Genomic DNA, 6,000 nt, shown 5'->3' on the forward strand with positions numbered 1-6,000 from the left:
GTATAAAAGTATTGTCATATGATTTTATAAAATAAAATTTATTAAAAATTACTCTCGAAATCTTTTTCACGAAAATATGAAAGTAGATAATAGAGAAATGGAAGTATAAAAATAAAAATATCATAGTGCATAAGTTACTCACGAGTGGTCAGATTAGCAAGTGGTGGCAGATAAGAACAAAAACTCAGCTTAATTTAAGGATTTTAGATAAATTAGTACAACTAGAAAAATATGAATTTGTTTTTTTTCCAAAAAAATGAGGCAAATCAAATTTCTCTCAAAACATAACGCAAAAATTAGTTTATTAATTCTCAATGTCTGTCTTACAAAGCCAAAAGTAAAAAAATATATATAGAACTTTTACAAATCCTAATCTTAACAGCAAAATTAGTGTTTTTAAAACTAGACTAGAAACTGAACCAGATAATTTTTAGGTTATGGTTAATATGGTTCGATCAGATCAAATTTGGTTCAATAATCTGGTTTAATATATTTTTAATGTATACATTTAAAAATAATGTTAATAAATATGATACATGATTAAAATATTATAAAACTAGTTTTATATTCTCATAGATGGTTTAGAGATTTTTGATAGTTTTAATGTTTTTTATTAGTTTAATAACTCTGAGATTTAATCCGATTACGTGACCGGTTCATGATCGAACTAATTATTAGACCCAACCCGACTATTCAACTGGTTCATGGTCGAACCCAGTTCAACCACCGGGTCGGTCTGATTTTAAAAACACTATAAAACTAAAACACCAACAATAAGGAAATAAGTAGAAAAAGAACAAATATGAAAAGTATTCGTTAGAGCTTCTAGGATGATGATGCATCAGATATTCCGGGGTAAAGAAGATTCAACCACATATAGCAAAGTTGGATGGAGACATGTTTTTCTCAAAAATCGGAAAACTGAGTTTTTCGCTAAAACCATTAAGTCACATTTATTTATCAAAATGATAAAATCACATTTTATGCCAAAACCATAAAATTAAGGTTTCTCGCCAAACGAAATCGAATTTTTTGATAAACCGCAAAATAACGCACTATAAGAAAACCCGCCAATAATGACTGCACGTTACAACTAAAAAAGTATAGTCATAATTTTACGACGAATTTACGTCGTCAATACATCCATATAAAAAATCATCGTAAAATCGACGTAAGCATACACCGGCAACATTTCGTCGTAGATTTGTCGTAAGGTTACGACAAATTTACGACGACTTGCGACGATTTCTAAATGTCGTCGTAAAGTAGTTGTTACATTAAGACTAAGTTATATCAAGTTAAGATCTAATTAACGACTACATTACGAGTAAAACCAAAGGTTGTTGTACACATGATAAATGTTTGTATGTATGGTTGGTAAAAATGGTGGTAATATAGTTGTTAAGTTAAAGTAAATTTTATGATGTAGTAAATTCGTTGTAACATTCCCACCTACCTAATTTGAAAGTTTTCTATAAATATACACTTCTCTCCCATTCTAAAGATGCACAAAGAAAACAAAAAAAAATTCAAAAAAGTCTAATGGTGGCAATATCTACGAGGTCTGGAGTTGGATGTATGCATATAAAGATTATGTGGGAGTTGTGAGAAACAAAATTTCTCAACGGGGCCGATATATTCATGTACCAGGATGGGAACACACCTCTCACGCATGAAACAGGTAAAATGTTATGTCTATGTCGTAAGTGCAAGAATACCAAGTTTGCGCATAGTGAAACGGTTTGGAAACATATAGTAAATAGAAGATTTATCCCATATTACTACATTTGGTTTCATCATGGAGAGAGTGATAGTAGGAATGAAACTAGTAGTAGTACTCACTTTGAAGATGGTGATAATAGGGAAGAACCGAGTGATCATTTGCATCTTGAAAGTAATCGCGCTTAGGGAGATCATATTGTAGATCATGATAGGATGCATAACATGGTTATAGATGTATTTCGTGAAACAACTTCTGTAGTTGCTGCATAAGTAGAAAATGTAGAGGAACCTGACTTTGATGCAAAAAAGTTCTATGAGATGCTAGGATGATGATTATCAAAACTGATCATAACTTACCTGAAATTTGTATAGATGCATGGACTGAATTGTTTAAAGAGTATTTGCCTGAAAATAATATATATATATATATATTAGTCCGTACAAGATGTAGGCATTATCAACTAGTCTATACTATATAAAAGTTGAGGCTATAAGCCATTGAGAGCGTTCACGTAGGATTTTAAATGACCAGTAGTATTATGACAAATAAGCATTTTAATTTTTTATTTTTAAATATGTCAATTTTTCAAAAAACTGTTCATTTCATAATAAAAAGAAATCAATATCGAATAAGGCAAATTTACAAAAATATAAATACTATATTAAGTTAAAATATTGTTTAATATTTTTCGAAAAATCAATAAATAACGAAAAGAATAATTAATTTTAAAATACAAGACTTTCAAACAAGTATAACTATATAAATCTAAATTTAAACTCATGATTTTCAAAGTTTTGGTTATATACTATTGAAAATAGTCAAAATAACATATACTATATATAAGTTGATATTATAAATCATTGAGAATGTTCACATATTATTTTAAAGCACCAAAAATATACCAAATCTATTCTATATAAAAGTTGAGACTATATATAAGACATTGAGAACGTCCACATGTGATTTAAAACGACCAATTATATTATGACAAATGATTATTTTCATTTATTATTTTCAAAAATGTTAATCTTTCCAAAAATATTAATTTCTGAATAAAATGGAAATCAATATTAAATTAGTTAAGTTAACAAAAGTAAAAAATTACAAATAAGTTAACTTCATATATAAAATACTTTTCGAATTTTAACATAAAATATAAATAATAATTAATTTAAAAATGCAAGACTTTCAAAAAATTATAAGTAAATAAATTTAACTCATGATTTTCAAAATTTAGGCTATATGCTAATGAAAATATTCACAAATAACATATACTACATACAAGTTGAAAGTATAAATAATTAAAAATATTCACATAATATGTTTAAAACACCAAAAATATGTTAAATCATCATTTTATTTACTGTATTAAAACAAAGGCTAAAAAGCCATTGAGAATATACACATAGAATAATAAGCTACCAATGAAAATACAAAAATCATAATTTTAGTTTACTATTGATTATTTGAATACAAAATGGAATTCAATATAAAAAAACTACTAAATAAATAATTAAAATAGAATTGACTTATATATATACTAAGTATTTGAAAATTTAACATAAATCTATATTAAATACAAATTTCGGTGATGTTATTAAAATCTGAGGCTATAAGTACTGAATGTGTCCAAACATGATTTAAAACAACCAATTTTATTATGACAAATCATTATTTTAATTTTAATTTTGAAAAAGGTCAACATTTTCAAAACAGTTTTCATTTAAAAATAAAATAGAAACCAATATCAAACAAAGTATGTTAACAAAATTAAAACATTATAAATAAATTCACTTAATATATATATATATATATATATATATAATATTTTAGAAATTTAAAATTAAAATAAAATATAAAATAAGAATTAATTTTTAAAATACAAGGCTTTTAAACAATTATAAGTAAATAAATGTAACTCGTGATTTTCAAAGTTTAAGCTATATGTCATTGAAAATATTCAAAATAACATATACTATATATAAGTTGAGGATATAAATCATTTTAAAATGCAATAATTCACATATTATTTTAAAACACCAAAATATGCTAAATCATCATTTTATTTACTATATAAAATTTGAGGCTATAAGTCATTAAGAATATACACATAAGATTATAAACAACCAATAAAAAGATGAAAAATAATAATTATAGTTTACTATTTGTAAAATGTTAAAATTTACAAAACTGATTATATCAATACAAAATAGAATTTAACATCAAATAATACAAACTAATAAATAAATCATTAAAATGGAATCAACTCATATATATACAAAATATTTGGAGTTTAAAAAAAAAGTAAAATAGAATAAAAAATAAAGAATACACGATTTTTAACATGCAAGAACACAAAATAAAATATACTCTTCAAAATAAAATTTCAAAAAAATTACTTTCAAAATAAATTAGAAACCAATATCAAATGTATTTTCTTTAATAATATCCCAATCAAATAATCGCATAATCTTCATGAAAAAGAAATATAGGGTTTGAAGTAAATGAAGAATAACAGCGAACAAAAACGAAAAAACATCCACGGTAGAAAGTAAATCATACAAGCCGAAGACAAAATCTGATAGACAAAAAATGTATCACACCAGAAAATACAGGGTATACTAGAGAATAATTCAAATGTAAAAACAAGATTGAAAATTTATACTCGCTCTTTTTGAAATATGTTAAGTAAGAGAAAAAATTGAGAGCCCCAAACCATAATTTATTTATGAGTTTCAAATTATTTTTAATCAATCAAATGAAATTAACAAATTTAATTATCCATTAATTGTTTTTAATATTAATCAATACTATTCTCTTATGTTTTTTAGTCAGTTAGAGTCAAAATCTTCATAGAAACTAACCAAATAAGCTATACTGAAATAAATCTAACATGATGTGATTTACAAGATTTTTTAAAATTATTGTTCTTAAAGTAAACTTCATGATAAATTTTTATAATCATTAGTGTGATTCACCTCATATAACATATAAAATTTAGGATGTTCTTTGTTGAGTTATGTTGAAAAAAATATTTAGAAAACAATGTTTATAATATTGATGAAAAATAAAGAGTCTAAGAAAGCATGTTAAATAAGTTAGTTAAGATTTTTAATAAAATTTATAACGAAAACTAACAATAAATTAGCATGAAAGATAACATAAAAGAATGATAGAAAGAAGAATCGATGTGAATTTATCAATATAAATATACAATCTAAGTATTATAATCAACAAACTAAAAAAACATTTAAAAAACAAATTTCAAGATTACAATGCTCAGTATTTGGAAACTAGAAAACTAATTATCAAAATTATTTAATACATTAGTTTTCAAAGGATCTTAAAAATCTTCACCTAAACTCCAAAACATACAAATATTATCAATTATAGCAAAAAAAAAAATTATAAATATTTAATACATTATACAATCATGAAAGCTTAACTACAATACAAATAATTAATTAGATCAAGTAGTAGATAAATCTAATACTTTAGATTCTCAATATTATTAATTCAATAAATAAAATGTTACATAACAATAGCTAAATTCATTATATTTACTTTACTTATTATATTATCTTACGAAGGCTATTTAATATTAATTAAATTTCATAAAATTATTTATTGTGATCAAATTTTAAATATAAATTTTATACTATCACATATGTATAACAATCACACATTAATTGTAAGGATTTTTCTAAATACAAAGCAAAATTAGATATTATGTATATAGTTCAATCGTTTATGTTATTCAAATAAAATCTATGTAAAATGTATGATAAAATATTATAATGTATTAAAAGTTTTATGCATCAAGCAATTTATATAATATTTTAAATACAAATTAATATTTAAAAAAAATTATGAATATGCTTATATACATAATTATTACATTTATGAATACAAATAACTAAATAGTTAATAAGAGGGTATTATTATAAATAGACATAAATAATAAAAACAACAAATCATATTTCAGATAAAAAAATTATATAAATAAATTAAATAATTAGTTTAAAAGTTATTATAAAACTAATGTAAATTATTAATATAGACTCGCGCGTAACGTAACGTGAATTTAAAATCTAGTATATATATTAAAAACTCGGTAAAAAGCATTACTATAATAACGTGAATGAACCATAAATTTGTGGTTATGAGAAGAAAAGACTAAAAATGTAAATTATAAATTAATATACTATTTCATGATCCTTCCATCGTATGAGTCGTTTATCTGTTCAACAAATTAATAATGTGCTAAGACTCAGAAA

Source organism: Brassica napus, chromosome C7, assembly GCF_020379485.1.
Source record: "Brassica napus cultivar Da-Ae chromosome C7, Da-Ae, whole genome shotgun sequence".
NCBI lineage: Eukaryota > Viridiplantae > Streptophyta > Magnoliopsida > Brassicales > Brassicaceae > Brassica > Brassica napus.